Source organism: Canis aureus, chromosome 18 (assembly GCF_053574225.1).
Source record: "Canis aureus isolate CA01 chromosome 18, VMU_Caureus_v.1.0, whole genome shotgun sequence".
Classification (NCBI taxonomy): domain Eukaryota; kingdom Metazoa; phylum Chordata; class Mammalia; order Carnivora; family Canidae; genus Canis; species Canis aureus.
In genome coordinates this window covers 1,781,185-1,802,675 of record NC_135628.1, presented here as the reverse complement: position 1 = coordinate 1,802,675, position 21,491 = coordinate 1,781,185, and the positions used below count along the sequence as shown (strand labels likewise).

At 38.6% G+C, this 21,491-nt stretch overlaps 1 protein-coding gene across 2 annotated transcripts in view; it reads left to right on the top strand.

The window, feature by feature from the left end:
* Nucleotides 1-21,491, top strand: part of CPED1 (cadherin like and PC-esterase domain containing 1) — a 262,754-nt gene that overhangs the window by 67,746 nt on the left and 173,517 nt on the right. The window lies entirely within an intron of this gene.

Below are 21,491 nucleotides of genomic sequence, written 5' to 3'. Positions count from 1 at the left end.
AGACCCTCTCCCTCCTTGGTCAGGATGTATTTCAAAAGAAGAGCCAGCCGGATGTGCTGATGGTTTGGATGGGGTTTGTAAAAGAATGTCTGCTGCAGTTTTAGCCAGCCATCAGTTGGGCTAAGTAAGTTAGAGACCAGGAATGGAGCTTAATCTGTCATTCTGCTGTAGGTCCCAGAAAAGTCAAGTGGTGAGACAAGGACACATTCCTTCCAAGTTGAGTATATTGTCTTTAAAATGAAGAAAATAAATATCCTGACTTCACCACCCAGAAATAATTACTAGGACCGTTTTTGTGTATTTTGTTACTGAAAAGTAGTTCCAAGTGAAGTCAGTTTTTTGAGATTTACGCTTTCTTTCCTCTGTGTTCCTATTTTACCATGTGACAACTGCCATTGTAGCCAAGTCACATGGTCTCTTGGCTGTATTTGGATGTGTTTGCTTTCCCACAAGGACTGAGTCCTCCTGAGAATAGGACCTTATTTTTCACTTTTCAAGGTCCGTGCCTTGGACGTAGTTCCTGGTTTACAACAGCCGCTCTGGTATTTTTGAACAAAAGACCAGAGAGGATGATAATGGTGGGGATCAGGGTTGTAAAAGGAGAGCCCTGCCCAGCATCAGGGGGTCTTGGCAAAGCTTGGATGGATTTATTTCTTTACCCATTAGGAGCTCAATATTGAGTTGATACCTGGGGGAAAGGAGAGGGGCAGGCAAATTTGAAAATACTGTCACATTCCTCCAAGACAAAACTGCCCATTTTAAGTAATGAAATATTTGCTTTTACAAAAGAACTAGAGAGCAGTTATACTATCACAGATACACAAGGCAGAAAGATAGCAATAATTTATATAAGGTCGTTTCAGCTTCTAGGTAATGACCATTGTAGCCAAAAGACTCATCACCCCATTGTTTTCTAAAAGGACAAGCTTAACACTTTCTTGCACAGTTGATTGACCATTCATGCAGGCCAGGCATGGACATGTACTTCCCTTAGGTAAGCTCTGATTGTCCTACCATTTCAACTCAAAGGTCTTTAAATATTTGTTCACCATTCTTTAGTGGATGAGATGGGGGGGCCCCTACTCTTTCCCTCCTGCAGTCCCATAACTGGGGCCTCCTTCCTTCTCAGGGTCTCCTTAGCCCAACCCTCCTGCCCCTGTCCCACTCAGTGCTATTGAGTAGGGACCCTGCCAGGAACTGACCAACTCTTCAAGGAGCCATAGTGTGCACAAGCAGGAGCAGAGGGGGGCATGGGGGTCTGTACCCAGACCTTATCCCTTAACCCCTGGGGAAGGTGAGGCAAGGCAGAGACAGTCTCTGGGGTCAGTTCCAGATGGGTGGTTACCTCTCCGTCCTCCACTCTAAACCTGGGGACCTCAAATGGGGTTGGGGGGCTGGAGTGGGGGGCCCTCCTAGTGGGGTTTGGGGTTGGGTTCCTGAATGCACCATAATTGCTGTATGAAATATTAAAAAGTTTAAAGTGAAAAAAATTCTTTAGTAAGCTAAGTGCTGACTACTAGAAGGATGGAGTAGGAAGACAGTAGTGAGAACTCTCTTTCCCACTCAGTAATGTTTTAGTACGTCTTAGAGCTTAGCTCTCTGGGCAATTTTCTTCATCTTATTGGTTCTACATTCAGAGCGGAGGAAATCCAGTACTTCTGGCTGACTATTGTGCTTCAAACATCTTTTTTTTTTTTTTTTTTAATTTTTATTTATTTATGATAGTCACAGAGAGAGAGAGAGAGAGGCGCAGAGACACAGGCAGAGGGAGAAGCAGGCTCCATGCACCGGGAGCCCGATGTGGGATTCGATCCTGGGTCTCCAGGATCGCGCCCTGGGCCAAAGGCAGGCGCTTAACCGCTGCGCCACCCAGGGATCCCGACTATTGTGCTTCAGCACTTTTCTTGGTGGATCCTGTGCAAGCGAGGGTGTCTGAGATATGGCCAGAAAACCTAAATCAGAAAGAAAGAGCATTGATCTACATTGCAGTGAATGTTAGGGGGATTACTTTTCTTTTTTAAACTCTACATCTTACAAAAATCTCAGAAACCCTATTTAACAGAGAAATGGAACTGCTTTGATCAATCATGGGCAGGATCCTACTCTCTTCATCCTTTCCTTTCTTGTTTTATCATCCCCTGGCGGGGGCGGGGCTAGATGCAACTTGCCTGACACCTACCTGACCCCAGTGAGACTTCAGTCTGGAGTCATGACTTTAGATAAGGAACTTTAGAACAGAGATAGTTAAGAACAGTCAGTGAGGGTGGAAAATACTGTCACAATTCTCTTTGTCCAAGTATGAAAGTTAGAAACATTCTTCTCTTTCCTTCCTATATCTTTTGCAGGTTTTTTTGGCCAGCCTATGAGAGGGAAGTTAATGAAAGCAGAAATAAAAATTTTGGAATGATCAAACATGCATTTTTAAGATTCCTTTTACCTTTGCCTTTCATTATGCCTACATACATTCACTATGAAAAAATTAGAAAATATAGATAAACCGAGAGAGAAAAATGTAAATGTAGTGTAATTACATAATTTTTCATACCTTCCCTATTAATGTGTAGTTTTTACATACTAGAGTCATAATCACTTGAAGTATGAACAGATTACAGGATATTTATCAGTGGAAAACATTAAAAATGATGGAAATTCACATTTATTGGCACAAAAAAGTGTTTATATTGTTGAGTTAGAAATAATAGTGACCCCTGTACATGCTATACATAATCTACTTTATATTATTAAATGTTTTGTCTGTGCATATATAATATCCATTTATAAAATGTATATTAACAATGTTTGGTCTTAAAAATATATTCTTACATAGAAACATACATATATTAATTCATTCAGTACTCACAATGTGTCCATAAGGAGATACTATTATTCCACTTCTACTCAAGGGTAGAGAAATTAGGTACATTTCTCAGGATGACACATCTAACAAGTGGTATATGCACATAGACACCCTGAGTCTGGAGCGGCCTTCTCCCCACCCCACTGCCCAGCTCCTCAGTATGGTAGTCAAGGCCCCCAAGGGCTGAGGCAGTCTATATTCCTGCCCTGTCTCCCTTAATCCCTTCAACCAAGCCTAGGTCCTCCTTTCTCTGTCCCTTCAACACACTTAACTGTCCTCTCCTCTTCCTGCCTTTACCCTAATGACCTCATTTGAACTTAATCATCCTTCTAAAGACCTTCTTTTCCAAATATGGTCCCATTCTGGGGTACTGGGGGTTAGGACTTCAACATATGAATTTTGAGGAGACACAATTCAACTCATAACAGCCAGAGCTGGCCGGAGGAGGCAGGGAACTGTGATTGGCTGGTTTCACCAGCCCATCTCTCCACCATGTGGAGAGAGGAGGACAGATCTCCAAGGGAAGGAAGCGATATTGGACAGACAAAACAACTTGATTGGTTATGATAAAGCCCACTGAGTTCTTTAGGCAGAATAAACCCATACCCCTGCCCCCACTGCAAATCATCTTGAAGTTAGAGAATATTTATCTTTCTCTCTTCAGCATCCAGAGCCCAACACTGTTCATTGGATACCCAGGTGCCCTTCTGCTGGCCCATATGTGGCTTGGTCTTTCTGCTTAGTTCTTATTTCCTGCCTCAAAGCTCAGTTCTCACATGTTCTCAGACCTTGCCTCTGCTCTCCAAAGCCACATAACTTAATCAATTAATTAGTGCTTCTATGCTTTCCTCTCTCAGATGTACTTCCCCCCACAGGACATAATTCAACCCAAATGAATAATTCTATTGGTAAGAATTTGAGATACCTTGCCGACCGGTCAAAACCTAATGGAAACTGCTGAATCCTACAAATGCGCAATCACCTACACAGTCTGACCTGACTGTAAAATTCACAGCCCTGCCTGTGAGACATAAATCTCTACGTTAACTAGTCGCAGCCAAAATCAAATGGAGATTTTTGGAAAATGATAGCAGCTCCATTTCCTTGAAAGTGGGAAAGATTATCTGCTGTGTAGTATATAGTTTGTTGGTTGGAAACTATGGAATTCCTCCTTCCACTTGGCATTTCTTAAAAAGTAAGAAACAAGCTTGTCAATGTGTAGTGCTTCACGCCTGGCCACTAGCAAGATGGAGGGAAGGGCAGCGGTGGCCATTAGCACCGGGGTATGTCGATGAGTGTGAGCTTTAGGAGACTCACTTTGTTGTCTTCTCTTTGAGAAGCTGGACCAAGATCACTGACCCGAAATTATCTCTTGATCTTCTGTCACTTGTGGCTTTACACTTTACACATTTGGCATTAGGCCAGTTTGAAAGGGACAGCATGTCCATTTTTCAGTAAACACTTAGCAGTTCGTTGACATCTCTGAAGTTGTGCTAAAGACCAACTAGCTGAGGGAGCTGATTGATCCTCTGCTCTTCAGCAGGGCAAGTTTGGTAAGTCTCTACTGGTTTTCAACCTCTGTACTTCATGCCACCATGGAAGTGTGTCCATTTATGTCACCTGGAGCGTGTTGTGGTGTGCCAAATACTGTTACACACAGAGGCAACATTGCATAGCACACCTACGATATGTATGATTCTGATTATGAATTTTGATTTTCAACGGATCATAAAAGAAGAGGTGGAAAGAGTGATATTCACTTTTGTTGTCTAAATCTCTGTGGCAAGCCCCTACTTACTTATTTTGATGATAAAATAGACGGGTAGCGTTGCATCTAAATAAAACCAAAACAGCCTGTTAGGCTGTGAAGAACCTTGAGCAATAAAACTGGGTTTCTTTGCATGATGTAATGAAAACTGAGTAAACTATATTTGTACTTGATTGATTTGATTACTCTGTCATCCCAGCCTGCATTTATCAATCAGTAGCTTTATATCTTGCCATGTGCACACACATCCCATGACTTGGTATGTAGTCTGCTAAAACAAACTATACTATGTTTGTTGGCATTTTCCTCAACAAATACATCACCCAAGCAGTGATTGTGATGCTTTCCCCACCTCAACTCTTCGTGAGCCACTCTGCTTGTAACAGAAATATTAGCAGTGGATCTAAAGTCTTGATAAGATGCTTGAAAAACATAACTTGCTTCAAAATAGACCAAAAAGTTCTTACCAGGTGTAGCCAAACTTCTTATTTTTAAGCCATCAGGGCTGCACTGTTTGGGGATTATAGGAGCTGGGTTAAGAAGGTTGCAGAACGAAATCAGGTTCAAGGATTTAGCTGCTGAAGTGGTGAACATTCATCCTGACAGTTACATACTTGATCTGTGAGTAAACTCAATAAGCAAAGGAGAACCGTATTGTAATTTTGATTCCTTTGTCTATGCATTTTTAAATCTATTCATTTATCTGCCTGTCTAGATAGATGAATATACATAAATATAAATATACATTAACATATACATTTAATTTTTATATTAATGAAGTCTATCAAGGGAGAATGTGTGTGTATGTTTGGCGTTGGAGGATATAATGTGTGGAACTTCAAAATAATCTCTCTCTCCCAGTCTCCTTTTGGTGGTAGAGTTACTGAACAACAAAATGGCAACTGTAGTGAAAGAAAAATATTGTTAGTAAGTTTACCATGCTCATAGCCTTGTTCATTCATTTTCATGAAAGTCTAGGACCATGCACTTCCCTTTCGATTTGCAAGATATAACCAACATTAGGAAATAAAAGCCCAGTAAAGTGATGCATGAACTGTAATGCACACAACCTCATAAAGGGTATGTTGTATAACACATTATTCATGGGAAGAGGATTCTTGTTATGACTAGTCTCTTGAATTTCCCATTGTAACCATAATAATTAATAATACAACTTATTAGGACCAAGACATTTTAACAGGTATCCAATGTCTTGCAATCTGACAATCCTGTTGAAAAATATATTGATAAAGACCCAAAATGAGAGTTGCAGCAAATACATTTATTTTCCTAAATAGAATCTTAGAAGCCTTCATTTGAAGTTGAGGTTGTGATTAGAAAGGATACATGTCTTGGCAGAACTATAATTAAGTGAATGAATGGGGTAGTTTTGGAAGATGCTTTGATGATGAGTTGGGTGTGCTTCTGTCTGGGAAAGAAGCGTAGACTCTATTATATAGTACAGCTCTTTCAAATCCTGATTCATTACATCAGTGACTTTTAAGACCATTTTCTTTAAACTTCTCTTAGCACCATCTATTGGTAAAATAATGCAATTTTCTTTTTCTTTTAAGTCATTTTAATTAATGACATCAAACAGTCATAGCAGCAGTAAAATCCCAATGTTGATAATCATTTTATGAGAAAATGTGTAGCAGATCAAAGGGTAAGCTTATTCCGAAAAGGACAAAAGTAGGCAATTCATCGACATCCACTGAGAGGGCCTTTTGAGGGTCCATTTTGCCTCACACATTTCCGAGCATCTGTAAGAAGGCATATACTGGTAAGAATTCTAACCTTCCACCCAGTGAAGGCATAAGTCAGGAATCCTATGGCCCAGGTATGAAAAGACCTGAATTCTAGTCCCACCCAACTGCTAACTATAGTTATGTGTGACTCTGGGAGAAGTACTTAGTCCATTTGTGCCTCGTTTCCAGGCCTGTAAAACAGAAACAATTATACTGACCATTCTGTTCTCATAGACTTGTCATGAAAATGCTTTATAAAAGAATATGTATTGTAAATCTATAAAAGTAATATGTAAGGCATTATTTCTATATTATTCAGGATGTCCATGAATTGACTTGGAAAGGAAAACTAAATGAGGCTTTCCGTTTTCTACATTGACCTAGAACTGTCACAATAACATATATTGTTCTTTTTGGAGACATTCTGAGATGGAAAGAAGTAGGCAAGTGTTACCTAGAGTGAGAGGTTGAATACAGACAGTCATCAGAGAAGAAGTGTTAAGTGTCGGGTTTTTTTGGTAGATAATTATAGTGGGGCTTCTTGATTTATGACACAGAATTATTTTATAGATAAATTACCCTAAAATAAGAACAGGAGGTAACATTAAGTTTTTACTATATGTCAGACACTGTCAAGCACCTCACATGTTCCTTTAAGTCTCTATAACCATCTCTGGGACAAATACTATCACGACTCCTTTAGATACAGGAATAGAAGTACCAAGAACCTCTGGGAAACATAACGAGAAAGCAGCAGATCTATATCTAACATACTATATTATACCCCTTATCATACACTTGAGCCACTCTACTGTATTTTCAGGCTTGTCTTAAAAGAAAATAAGAAAGGAGCTATTTAAGAAAGCTAATATCTGGGCCTAATGAGAAATTGAACTTGTTTTCTCATTTTATTATGATGATGATTATTCTTCCATCAACTAAAATAACCTTTTCAATTTCTTATTTATCATAATATTTACACATAAGCAGATGTGATGTGAATTTGCACAGGCAAAAATTGTTTGTTTTGTTTTGGTTTAGTTTTTTAATGGAGAATTCAGTAGCAGATAGAAATTGCCAGTCCTGGGTAGTGAGAAGCTTGGGTCCTCAGCACTTACTGTCACTCCCTCTGGAGGGTCCTCTCGATGTCTCCATTGTTACCTCTTTCCTGATGTGCCCACTCTGGGCTCAGCTCCCCAAACCATCTACAATCTTTCTAGGCAGAGTAGAAAATCTACCATGACAAACCTCATACTGCAGCCATATGGTTGGGGTTAGTGGTGATTCAGGTGTGGGTGCAGCCACTGGGCTCAGGACTAGGCCTTTGGAATTAGAATAAGCATCTTGGGCCACTTTGAAGGGCCAAGAATTAGTTGTCCTGGATTTTTGAAGCCGTTTTTCTGATCTTCATGGGAAGGTTTTTTAAATTCCCTGATTGTGCAGTCAAACTAGTTAATGAACACCAATCTGGGGGATATGGATTAATAAGTGTAAGTAGCACCAAATTACGTTTTGTGGGAAATATATGATTTCTGTGGAATTAATGGTTCTTGCATGTTGTTTTCAGAACAAGTAATTGCTTTGACCTGATTGCACATCTGCTGTTGGATGGTAGCTGGGTGCAGACTGAGCCAGACTGCATATGTGTGAATCCGATCTTGGCCACCTAACAGTCCGGTGTCCTTGAGCAAGTTTCTTACTTTTCTGTGCTTCAGTTTTCTCTCTGCAATGTAGGGACGATAATGACCCTGTCTCCTGGGACTCGTAAGAGGATAGGATGAGTTAATATATTTAAAGTACCTAGAACAATGCCTCACACAGAATGAGCAACCCACAAGTGTTTAGTATTATGATTGTTGCTTTAATCAGTATTTTCATAAATATTAGTTGATGATTACTAACTGCTACTTTTATCTAGTTTGGTAAGATGCATGTTTTCCAGAATTCACCAACGTGGAGATAAAAGTAGGATCTTAAAATAGTCACAAATATATTTCTTTACCACCACGTATACTCACTATCTTCAGGCCCCTTCATCTCGAAGTCCTGCTGCCAGTCACTTTTGGGTCATCTTTTTATTCCTATCAGGCCCCTGTTCTTTTTTAATAGCAAATATATTTGTTGACCTCTGGTTCGTCTGGAAGGTAAATATCTCTAACTGACCTGTACACACAATTTCAACAAGCCAGTGTAATGGCCAAACTTTAATATAAAGGACAAATAAAAGGAAAGACTTTATCACAATTTATAGTGTAATATGTAAATTTTAGGCATAATGACACCATAAAGTGTAGTGAAATTGTCAAATCCTCCCACTCATGTTTTGAACCACTACGAATGTGACAGATACAAACTCAGACTGGTGCAGTTGTATCATAAGGAAACTAAGATTCCATGGGTCACGTCGCTGTTGGTGATGCGCCTTTCCAAAATGGTGAACAACTCAAGAAACTCACAAATAAAGCATGATCTTCTCTTGCCTCACCATGGACTTGCAAAATTCAGTGTATTTTAAAACTGGATAAAATGCTTAGAATTTATATACAAAATGGAGAGGAGGTCCCTGGGTGGCTCGGTGGATTAAGTGTCTGCCTTGGGCTCAGGTCATGATCCCAGGATCCTGGGATCCAGTCCCATATGGGGCTCCTTGCTCAGGAGGGAGTCTGCTTATCCTTCTCCCTCTGATCCTCTTCTTCTGTTCATTCTCTCTCTCTCTCTCTCTCTCATAAATAAATAAAATCTTTAAAAATAAATACATATAGGGATCCCTGGGTGGCGCAGCGGTTTAGCGCCTGCCTTTGGCCCAGGGCGTGATCCTGGAGACCCGGGATCGAATCCCACGTCGGGCTCCCTGCATGGGGCCTGCTTCTCCCTCTGCCTGTGTCTCTGCCTCTCTCTCTCTGTGTGTGTGACTATCATGAATAAATAAATAAAATCTTAAAAAGAAATACATACAAAGAAAAAATAAATAAACAAAATGGAGCCAATCTCTAGGTTCAAATAATTACCATCAAGCTTTTCACCCACATCAATGTCCAGGGAGACATTCAAAAGTGATGCAGGATGAGGGAGAGCTTGTTAGCGTACACAGAGTGACATTCAACATGGTAACGGCTGGCGTGGTGTGTGCACTGGCCAGTGAGAATGGGTGCCTGATTGTTCAAAGAGATGCTGGACTTTACGCCTTACCGATGCCTTCCAAATAAATATTGTCTTTATCCCACACAAACACAAATATCAAATTTATTAAATTATCTTTAATCAATTCCATGAAATTTTATTAAATGTTACCTATTAAATTTCAGTCGCGTTCTTAATCATTACGATGCCCTCAAATACCCCCTGTCTTCGAGGGCTCATCCTGTGTGCTCATAAAAGCAATCCTCTCGTTCCTTGATACCATGGCCACCATTTCCTCCCCTTCTGCTCTGTTGCCCACGTACACCACTGGTCATGACCACCAAAGGTGCCCTGAGGGTGGTGCCCCACAGGGCAGAGGCCGCTGCTGCTGCTGTGCCTGTCATTTTTTGTGCCAAGGGCTCAGCCCCATGTCAGGGACACCACGACTCGTGCGGTGCCTGCTTCTCTTAGGGCTGCTGCAGAAACTGTCGGTGCCACGTCCCAATGTAACTCTCACTGTTTTGCCAATTGGCCCTTGGTAGTCTCAGAAACCTAAATAGGCCAGAACTAAATTGACTTACCAGTAAAAAATATTAGTAGTTAAAATCCTTCTTTATAAGTCTTTTTTTTTTTTTTTTAATTATTGCATGTAATGTTATACTCTCAACCTCTCAGATTTTTGGAAAAAATTTTCTTAGTATTGTTTTTGCTCTGACCAAAACCTGGAGTGGAAGACAGGCTATGGTCTAGAGGAGCAGTGCTCTAGAAGCCGCCCTCCTCTTTCATGTCCACTACCCTTGGACATAGCTTGCCAGCCACCTTTTCTCTCTTTAGTATAGATTCCTTACTACTAGGCTTCACCCACAGTTCTTCTGGTCAAGGCCAGACATGGTGAACTCTCAGTTGAACACTAAACATTCCACCCTGGTGGTAAATAATAACCGGGTAGCAGTCTTGTCATCATCTCTCATTAACCATAGAGCTTAAAAGAGCAACAACAACGTAAGGAGGTGCCTTTTCCTTCTTTTCCCAATCTTGGGGGTCGTGATGGTGGCATTTAGCATTTTTGAGTTCTAACAGTGTCACAACTAGACCTGAAATATTTCTATCGAGCACAGTATGGAAATAGGGGTGCATTTATCCTCAAACATAAAGCCACAACTATTTACGTCCTTGTGTCCCAAATATTGCAGAAGCAGAAAGTTTACTTTGAATCTAAATACAGAATTGAGAAGAAAAGGAGGAAGATGACATGGTTAAGTAAACTGGTCTTTGGCCTAATTTGTCTTTTCAGTTCAGTATTTTGTAATGTTTCTGTTTCTAGATTCCTTCTCTCTCAGTCCTGGGTAGTAGGGCAGTCAACAGCCAATTTTAGAAGAACTGGTGTCATTTAAGGGAAAGAACTTTAAACTATATTCATAGCAGGCTATAAAAAGCAAAGATACCACCCACAAAGTGATATTTAAAATTTTCCAGTTACGTGATTTATTGGTAAATCTACACATGTGTTGTGCCGAAAGCAAAATGAGCAATGTACCAGATGTACTCTGAGTTTTTAATTAAGACTAATTTTACCTAAAGGACAAGTTTTAATAGGATATTTTGCTGTTTACAAGCAACAGAAACAAAATTTTAAGCCATTTGTGGGTGAAAAGTTCTTATTATCTAGAATATGGCTCACAGGGAAAAGCAAAACTAAAAAGCAACTAAAAAACCTAAAAGTCTTACGTCAATCTCGAAAATTTCTAGTCAGAAACATGTGCCCTAATGTCAACTCAAGCTCCTGGAAGTAATGGATTCTGTGAGTATTTTAAGTGACTTGGTAAATAAAAAACAGATTGGGGGGGATTGAAGAAAACGGTGAGTCAAGAGCAAAAATCTCTGGGAAATTGGGGCAGTGGCAAGTTGCAGACAAGGTGAGTAAGTCTGAAGCATTGCGCTGAAAACCTGAATTGCAAATTATTTGATGGATAATAGTAGCCGTGAACTTTTGTCATTTTTTTACTCCAGATGCATGAAATTGAATGAACAACTCTTAATTCAACTTTTCTCCTCATAGAAATTACATGTATTTTTCTCTAAATCTGATTTTGCTTTGCTGCCAGTGGCCTCTGTTCCCTCACAGCAGGTTGCCTCTGCAGCCCTCTCGGGCTAAGGGGCCTCATGTCAGGCAAAGGGGATGGAGTCACTAATGGCAAAGACCTAAGTAAAAATGACCTTTTTGAGAGAATGTTGAGCATTATGTTGATTTAAGCAAACAAACAAACAAATAAAACCTACTCATTCCAACAGCAATAAGGCTGACCCCAAAAGCTTTGAGAAATAGTTTAAATTTTTAAATAGTTTTCTGTTTTTGTTTTGAGGAAAGGAGAGGTGGGTACAAACTGACAGTAAGGGGGGAAATTAGACTTACTCATCACACAATGAAATTTCTTCCAAATTCTGCCTTTATAACCTCACCGCTCACTGGGCAAAGCCCCCCCCCCCCCCGCACCCCCCAGCTCATTAAAACATGCCTGGGCAACTTCTCTCCTCATTGGTTTCATGTCCACTCTCCCCTAACTCTATATAAATTTAAACAATAAATTTATTTCTTTCCATTCCTTCAAACAACATAACAAAGACATGGTTCCCGCATAAGTATGTATCATACTTTCAAAGATCAAAAAGGAAGAGGGTAATAATACCTGTACTCTGATAATTTTTTCACAGTTACTCAATATTTTCACCTTTTGACTTAAAGCTAGCTTGAATTTTTTTATACTACTTAACAATCCAAACTTCTATTTTGTTGAAAGATTTTAAGTAATCCCTATACCCGGCATGGGGCTCAAACCCACAACCCTGAGATCAAGAGTTGCGTGCTCCACCAACCAAACCAGCCAGACACCCCAACCACCCGAGTTTTTAAATTCAGCTTCAATTGAGTCACACTATAGCCAATGGTTGGATTGGTTAACTCATAACTTTGAACACCTGACTGATGCCAGAGGTCCCAGGATTTTTTTAAAAGTAATGAATATCCATTTTTAATTTATTGAAAAGGACTGGACATTCATTATTGGGTGCCCCACAGTCATTTTCCTGAAGGAAGTCAATGTATTTGGCAAGAAAAAAAAAAAAAACAAGATATAAATTACTTGTTATCCACCATCCCCCTTTTTTAAGGCATCTAAATGGTAGTTTAGAACTGGATGTTCAATCTGGGATTGCTTTTCAGAGACATGCAGACAAGTGAGGTTAATTGAAATAAAATGCTGACGTTGAAACTGATGCCTGAGTTAAAGTGCATTAAATCTCTGAAATATAATTCATATATATAGTTATATGTATAAATTAAATATATGTTATGTAATTTATGTACATATACATGCATATAGATATATATATATATGTACACACATGCACATATATACTAAAAGCATCTTGGCAATACAGAAGATAAGAGATGTATAAAGAAAATATGAAGAACACCCCTTGGGGCACCTGGGTGGCTCTGTTGATTAAGCATCCAACTCTTGATCTCAGCTCAGGTCTTGATCTTGGGGTTGTGAGTTCAAGCGCCGAGTTGGGATCTGTGCTGGGCATGGAGCCTACTTAAAAAAAAAAAAGTGTCCTTAATAGAAAATAGTCATCTGAATTTAATGTCCTGACCTAAGTTCTACAGGGAGAAAAGAGAGCTTAACTTCAGAGTTTAAAATCTAGACAAGAATAATAAAGGAAAACCTAAAGTTTTAAACCCCAAATTAATGGTTTTTAACGGTTTTTTAGCACTTCAGATAGGAAGGCCCCTCTCCTTTTGGCTCAAGTAATTGGTTAATTCTGTAGTTATTTACAAGGTATAAAATAGGTCAAATGTACCTGACTGACCATCGGCTTACTTAGCTAAGGTTGAAAACTGAAAACTGAGATACTATTTCAGAAACTCGTCAGGTACTGCCCGGCTTCTGACCCTTGCCCTCGGTGTCCTCATCTGTATTGAGAGCAGACTCTTGTATTATGATGCCGCTCAGCCAAGCCTGACCTCCACAGACTCCAATTTTATTTCACCGATCATTTGGAAGGGGGGAAAGAACTTGAAGATAAAATGGTTCCATGGAAATATGTTTGCTCAGTGTCCAAACCAAAAATCTTCTCTGACATATTTCCATGTTCCTGACCTATTTCTGGCATTTGCATCTCAGGCCCTCATTAAATTTCATTTCAGGAACTGGCTCTAGTCTCTGTGTATTTTATATTTTTGTCTCAATCTTGGAATCAGATATTATGAAAATATTGATATTCTGAATATGTACTTGGTTCACATATACATTTATTTATAAATAGTAGAGAAGCGGATTGACCGTAATACCATGCACCTTTTATTATACCAAAAACATAGGGTAAAAATGAAGATTGAGTTGGTCTGTGAAGTTGTCATTGAAGGAGGAATAGGTTAATGCATGATTTCATTTAAAATAGGGGCAATGACCCCCCCATATTTATGTCATATATTTAAATTAGGATTGACTTCAATATACTCAAAAAGAATTTAGAATCACAAATTTTTAGTTAGTCATTAATTATTCTGATGTAAATTATATCAATAATATTTCATGGCTTACCCTAGAAAATGTTCCTGAAAAAAAGTTTAATATTAATAAAGTGATTAACTTATTTTCACAATGGGTGGGTTTAGACAGCTATTCTATTATCATATTTGTTGCACTCTATGTATTAATATTTGTCGGAGGTTGTGTTTCAAATTGTTATTAATGATGCTCATTAATTTATACTGAATTATTCATCTCTGGTCTTGCTGAACTAGTCAAGCATTTTTTCCTCTTTCTTTTTCCCTGGAAAATTCATGCAGAAAAATATCAAAGCAAAATTAAGCTGCCATAAAGTAATAAAACAATCTTTCATGCTGTTTGGTCATTGCAGTGAAATCACAGGGGCAAGAAAATTGAAGTAGTAGCCTAGACATAGCTTTTATTACCAAGGAAAATGAACAGAATTCAAGGTTCTTATGTTGTCATGGTCAAAACATAGAGCAGTCCACGGGGAAAATTGTTTTTGTAACAATTGCATGGCTTTGACACTTCCACTGAAAAAGAACAGAAAGGAGAACATTTATGGCTTGCATTTACTGAGTGCTCAACAAGCATTTGATTGCTTGGTTGGTTAGTTGATGGAAACTTTATACAATGACTACTTCTTTCAAGCACATTGTCGTGTTATTGATCTGGTCATTTTTTATGGGTCAGATTGTATCTCCATTTACATCAGGACATGGACTGCATCTTATTTCTTACAACATAAAACGCAAGTTATTCTTCCTCTCACCCCCCAAATTACTGTACTGATGTACTACGGTATTTGTATGTGTGGTTTGATGCACCCTTAGGTGGTAACATGGGAAAGATATTCCGAAACTATAGAGAGTAAACTATCGGTGTCAGATCCACACAGGTAGTAACATAACAATGTCAACTCTTGAGAAAGGAATTTTGAGTTGCTTGGCTTAAGGTTAGAATTATGTAGGAGTAATGCCACTTGTATAAAATGAAAACAAAAATATGCTAAGGAATTGATGTGTTTGGAGCATGTAGATCCTCAAATTATACCATTTAAGATCAGGTGTAGGTCTGAAATAGTCTAGTGACTTTTGTCTGTGGGTCATAAACTTGTTGACTAAGATCTAGTTCTGTTGACTGAGAGTTGTGTTGGTTGCTTGTGAAAAAAAAAAAAAAAAATCTGTTCCTGAACAAAACAGAGAGGAATAGACTTAACTATTGCAAAACTAGGTCGGCCCTAGGCCTACCCCATCCACAGAAACCTAGCCTCAACACAGAACTCCTTTCAACACACGAAACATCAGGAAATGAACTGCTTTGCTGGGAGATCGCTAGGCTAAACATGAGGAAGGTCACTAAACCAGTGTGTCTTTACAAGCTACTTCAAATAAAATTGCTGCATTTTATTTTGATCTACACATCTGTGCTTATCACATATTTCCTGCTTCGTTCTTAAGCGGCTAATGTCAAATGTCACATGTTTAAGAATCACATAAAAGAGGATTTAATAGGTTAGCCTTTGTCTGATAGTCAGCAGTGACGAGAAGCCCTTGGTGTTGAATAAATTCAAAAGGAATAACATTTAAGTTACACTTTGTGAAGTTTCTAGTTATAAACAGGTTTCCTAGATTATAGAAAAGGGTTATATTAAAGTACTTCTGGTAGTAGCTATTTAACATTCTTTGAGTAATATATGCCAAGTGCTGTGCAAAACTCTTTAAAGAAAATTTTATGTTTAATTCTTTCAGCATCCATATGAGGTACATTCTTCTTATTATTATTACTACCGTTAAATTCTCATTTTCCAGATAAAGACACTGAACTTAGAAAAGTTAAGGAATTTGTTCATGGTCGTAATTATGAATAGGAATTCATTAATAGACAAGAATTAGGATTTTTTTTAAATAAATGTTCTTTGGAATGTTGTTTGCAAAATGTTGTTAAATGGGACACGAGTGGCTCAGTGGTTGAGTGTCTGCCTTCAGCTCAGGGCGTGATCCCGGGGTCCTGGGATCAAGTCCCACATTGGGCTCCCCACAGGGAGCCTGCTTCTCCCTCTGCCTGTGTCTCTGCCTCTCTCTGTGTCTGTCATGAATAAATAAATAAAATCCTAAAAAATAGGTGGGGGAGAGTATTGGATAGCAAGTATACTGCAACATCCTGGACAAATCAGAACTGTGCCTTATTGGTTTCATCCATGTCTTCCCAAGGCACAGGTTCAGTTTGTTTGGGGAAGCAAATGTGCCTTGGTCCCCAAATCCCTCTCTTATATGATGTCCCTGTAAATGGATAGCTTTCCTCTTGGCTGTCTGCTGGTGATCTTCTCTTTCATGGTTTTCTTTTTTCTTTTCCTTTCTTTTACAATGTGGTTTTTTTGTACAATGCGGTTTATTGGGCCTCACACAAATCAAATGGCAACTGGTTGACCTTGGGAATCACTCAGAATTGCTGAAATATACCTGAATTCACAGGACTCTTGCCACGTATCTAGTCCATTAGGTCATATGTAGCATATATTTTAAAAATTATCACATAACTCTTCACCTAGGAAGACAAATTAAGAATTATAAAGGATCTCCGAAATCATCTAGTTGTTCATCCAGTAAATATTTGTTTAGTACCCACCATGCTTACAGCTGTCTTTTTCATCATCATTCAAAGAAGGAAGCAGATTCAGAGGTGAAGATATCTGTTCTCTTTTAGGAATTGGCAGGACTTGGGCTATGCTTCTATTGTTTTCCAAGCATATACTAGGTACTCATTGAATGATTTCAAGTTTGTCCCTCATACTTGTCAGGGTTTTCCATGGAAATAGAAAAGAAGATCGGTCTATCATCTGTCTATCTATCTATCTATCTATCTATCTATCTATCTATCTATCTAATCTCATCTATCTATCATCTATCTCTTATTTATGTATTCATTGAGAGAAAGAGATTTATTGTAATGTTTTGGTTCCTGTGATTCTGGATGTTGATAAGTCCCATGATCTGCCATCTGCAAGCTGGAGACTCAGGCCGTGTAGAGAGCCAGTGGTTAGATTCCAGTCCCGGTCTGAGGGCCTAAGAACCAAGTTCTTAGGGCAGGAGAAGATTGATGTCCCCGCTCAGTTAATCAGTCAGAGAGCAAATTCAATCTTCCTCTGCCTCTTCGTTCTGTTCAGGCCCTCAGCAGATTGGTTGATGCCCAACCACAACCGGGAGAGCTGTCTGCTTTACTCTGCCCACCAGTTCAAACGCTGATCTTCTCCAAACATACCCTCGCAGACACACCCGTAATGTTTAAGCAGCTATCTGGGTATCCCTTGGCCCAGTCAAGCTGACACATAAAGTTAACCAGTGCACCTTTTCGTCATTCCTACCCACAGACATTCTAGCCACTGGAGCCCTCTTTCACAGGCAGTATATTTATGTACTATCTTACTTCCCTTCAATAGTCATCACGATGTGGTAAGAGAAACATTATGAATTGCTGATATTTGATCAATATTAAACCACTTTTTTATCTAACAGAGCTCAGTTTCATATGGTTCATCCTAAGCCATGCCCTACTATCATGTAAAAATGCTCTTATTAGAGATCAAAAGTAATATTCACTCTTCCCATATGTGCGTGCACACACACACATACACACATGTACACATATATGATTGTTTCTAGGACATGTGGCCAATAAGAAGAAAACTAGGGCAAAAATTTGTATTTTCCAAATGCGGGGTTTGCTCTGGATATTCTCCATTCGTTCCTTCACTCTAGACCTTTCCCCAGGAAGCTGTCTACCTACCACAGACTGTGTCAATGGGGCTCCCTTGTCCCCTGACTTCTGGTAGGAGATCAGAGTTCAGGAAGAGAGAACTTTGGGGTATTTATCCCCTACATGCTTCCCTGCCAGACCGTGCCTTGGAAGTGCCTCTGTTCTGCCTGTGGCCATAGCTCGTACTCAGTGTCCTCCCCCACAGCTTCGCTCTTTGCTTAGTTCTGTAATCACCACCCTCTGGGCTAGGGGTGGCAAGAGCTTCCCTTTCATCAGCCATGGGAGCCTCACTACCTATTTTTCCCTCTAACTCTACCATCCTTTAACAGCCCCTTCTGTAATAGTTTTTTGGTTAACAATCTGTTCACTTACCCCTTTGACTCATGCCATCCATTCATTTTCTCCCAAGGCCCTGACTCAGTTTTTCCCTAGCTATGACTTTAGTTTGTGTATATATTAATTTATATTTGTTACGTATGTAAGTTCTGCAAGAATGTTAGCATATCTCTACCTGCAGGCTAAGGATTAAGACTTGTAAATGAATTTGGGCAGAAAGAACAATTAATATATCCACAAATGGTACTTACTTATACTTTTAATCTCAAAACTAATTGTTAATTTATTAATTAAGACCTTTTATCTTCACTGGAAGTTTTAAAACAAGAAAATCCTGGCTAAGTTTAGCTTCCTAATATGAAATTCAAGACAATATTCAAACATTCATGAAATATAATTACATTTTCCACTATTACTTTCCTATTAATTATTAGCTCTGGGCAAAACATTAAATCAAATAAAGTATAAATTAGTCTGCTAATCTTTGCTAGTCTTCCAGTGTATTGTCTTTCCCTATAATGTACATAATTAAATGTCATGTAGAAGGGAAAAAAATAAAATATTTTTAATACATTTAAATACCATTTTGGTCTCCAAGCACACATTGACTTAACCCCCACCTCCCTCCAAACTAGCTCGTTGCTAGAACATTTTCTGAGCACTTGTAATGCATGAGCATGGTGTTCAGTGATGAGACATCAGGAGATTCCTGGGAGATCACATTCTGGATTCTAGAGGACTCCTTGATGTTGTCACATACCCCTTAACATTGGTTGTTAAGAATTAAAATGAAAATACAGGTCTTGTGGTTCTGGTTTAATCCTTCTTTTCTTAAAGCTGCACCATACTCAGCAGGTACCGAGTGCCTGGCCAACCAGATTCTAGAAGGCAGGAGAAAAGCGGTTTTTATGCATCCTTAAAAAATTGTTCATTTTTACCCTGGGTAAGTGGAAAAGTTACAGGCTTCAGAGCTCTTTAAATAAGCTGAGAGTAGTCGGTCAATAAAAATACAGAGATCTTTCACGTCCATATCTGCTTATTCATTCATTCTTCATACTATGCAGTAGGGAAGCCCTAGAGACACATGGTAGGCCCTCCACATTTAATTTCTTTCTGAAAATATTTAACAAACATGTGTTAATGAATTACAAGGCCATTTAAAAGATTGTCATAGAAACCCATCTCTCAAATTTCTCCCAAAAACAGAAGCTAGTTTTGACGTTGTTTATAGAAGATTTCTAGGTTCCTGTGGGTGTTGGGTGGTAAAGGGAAAAGGGGGGCATGGAATATTAACACAAGTGGATTGGACTGGTTTGTTGAGAGAGCCCTTGATAGAAAAGGGAAATGAAAGATGAAAGGAATAGTGACTTCTGACAATTCTTTGACTATGTTAAATGAGATACTAGGGTATTTAAGATTTTCCACAATTATTTATCGTGGTTCCAAAAAAATGTAGTTGCAGCTTTTATAGGTATTAATGGAGCTTATTTTTAATTTTTGGCTGTAATCAAGGGAAATGGGAATTATTTTAGATGTCGGGAACATCTAATTAGAGGTTTTTTTGTTTTGTTTTTGTTTTGGGGGAGGAGGTTAGAATCATTAAGAGTAAATTCCAAACCTGGAATAAAGTAATAGAAAGATATATATATATATAAAATCTTTGTGACATATTAATATATCTATTAATGTAATACACTAATCTATCTATCTATCTATCATCTATCTATCATCTATCTATCTATAACTATTATCTTTGTGACATATATATATATGTCACAAAGGGTAAAAATTAATCGATATTAAATTCCATTGCTCAACCACAGTTTCAGGGGCTGATGTGGAACTCTGACACATTCTTGACAATTCCTATATTGGATTCCACTTGCTCTGTGTTATAGGCTCTTCCACATAAACTAAGGCAAAAAAAAAAAGTGACATAAAATTGTTTATTCTTTGACATATTTGCTGACTACTACTTCCTGAAAATCATTGAGCTACTACCTTGGTGAAACACTTAATAGGGGTAGCTTCTCCAAAGTCAGCTCTGCTTGGACTTCAAATCAATGCCGTGCTTCCTGGCAGTAAGGATAAAAAGGAAATCAGAGTAAATTACACTGTTCTCGTATTATACAAAAGAAGGCCACAAATTAGCTCTTCTGGAGAGAGAAAATCTTTCCTAGTAATAAATTCTACAAAAAAAAAAAAAAAAAGTCTTTTTAGTGAAAAAAAGAGAACGTATTTTCTTACTGTAAATTTAAAGGATTATATAAACATTTCAAGTCTTTTAAAGTTGTGGTTCCCAAGAAAAGAAATTACCTTAATGACTCTTCATTTGTCACCTCCAGAAACAAGCAATTTGAGTATTTCTTTTATTATGATGTATTAGAACTTCATTAATAAGGAAGCCTTACAAGTAGGCTATCATTTTTTGAAAAAGATCACACTGTGCTAAATAATGAGATATGGGAATACATTGAACAGCTTGACTTCTGCTGACTTTTACTTAAGAGTGTGAAGTGTTTTAAATTAGACTATGTTAGTATTGATGAAACGTGCACAAGGGGGAAAAATAATTTAAAGGCTTTGTTCCATTTTGAGAGCTAGATAGGTTGTATAATTTAAAAATAAATCACTGCGACCTGGCAGTAAGGAAACAACAACTCTCATACACTGTTGGAGGGAGTGGAAATCGGGACAACCTTTTTGGAAGCCAACTCAGTAATACCTATCAAATTCACAATGCGGTTATTTGTTGATCTGGCAATTACCCATACGGATTAGAATTTGCCCCTAGATAAACTTGTAAAAGTACGCCACAATAGATTTAGAAGAGCATTCATTGCAGTATCTTTGAAATAACAAAAGACAAATGCCACAAATATAATCTGAATACACAGCAGTAAGAGAGTGATTAAAACAAATGTATATTCATTTAACAGCACACCCCAAGCCATTAAGAAGGTTAATGTAATTAATTCTATATAGGCACAAATGGGAAGGATTCGAGGATGGAGTGGGGGGTAAATAAGCCAGACCTGGACCATTATACAGTAACTCCCCCTTATGTGTGGGGGATGCAATCCAGAACCCCCCAGTGGATGCCTGAAATGGCAGGTAGTAGCGAACCCTGTATGAACTATGTTTTTTCTTATATGAACACACCAAAATAAAGTTTATCTTATAAGTTAGGCACAGCAAGAGATTAACAGCAATAACAGATAATAAAAAAGAACGATCACAACTGGACTGTGATAAGTTATGTGAATGTGGTCCGGCTCTCCTGAAGTATGTTACGTACCGCACTGGTCCCTGTGATGATGTGGGATGCTAACAGGCCTAGTGATGAGGTGAAG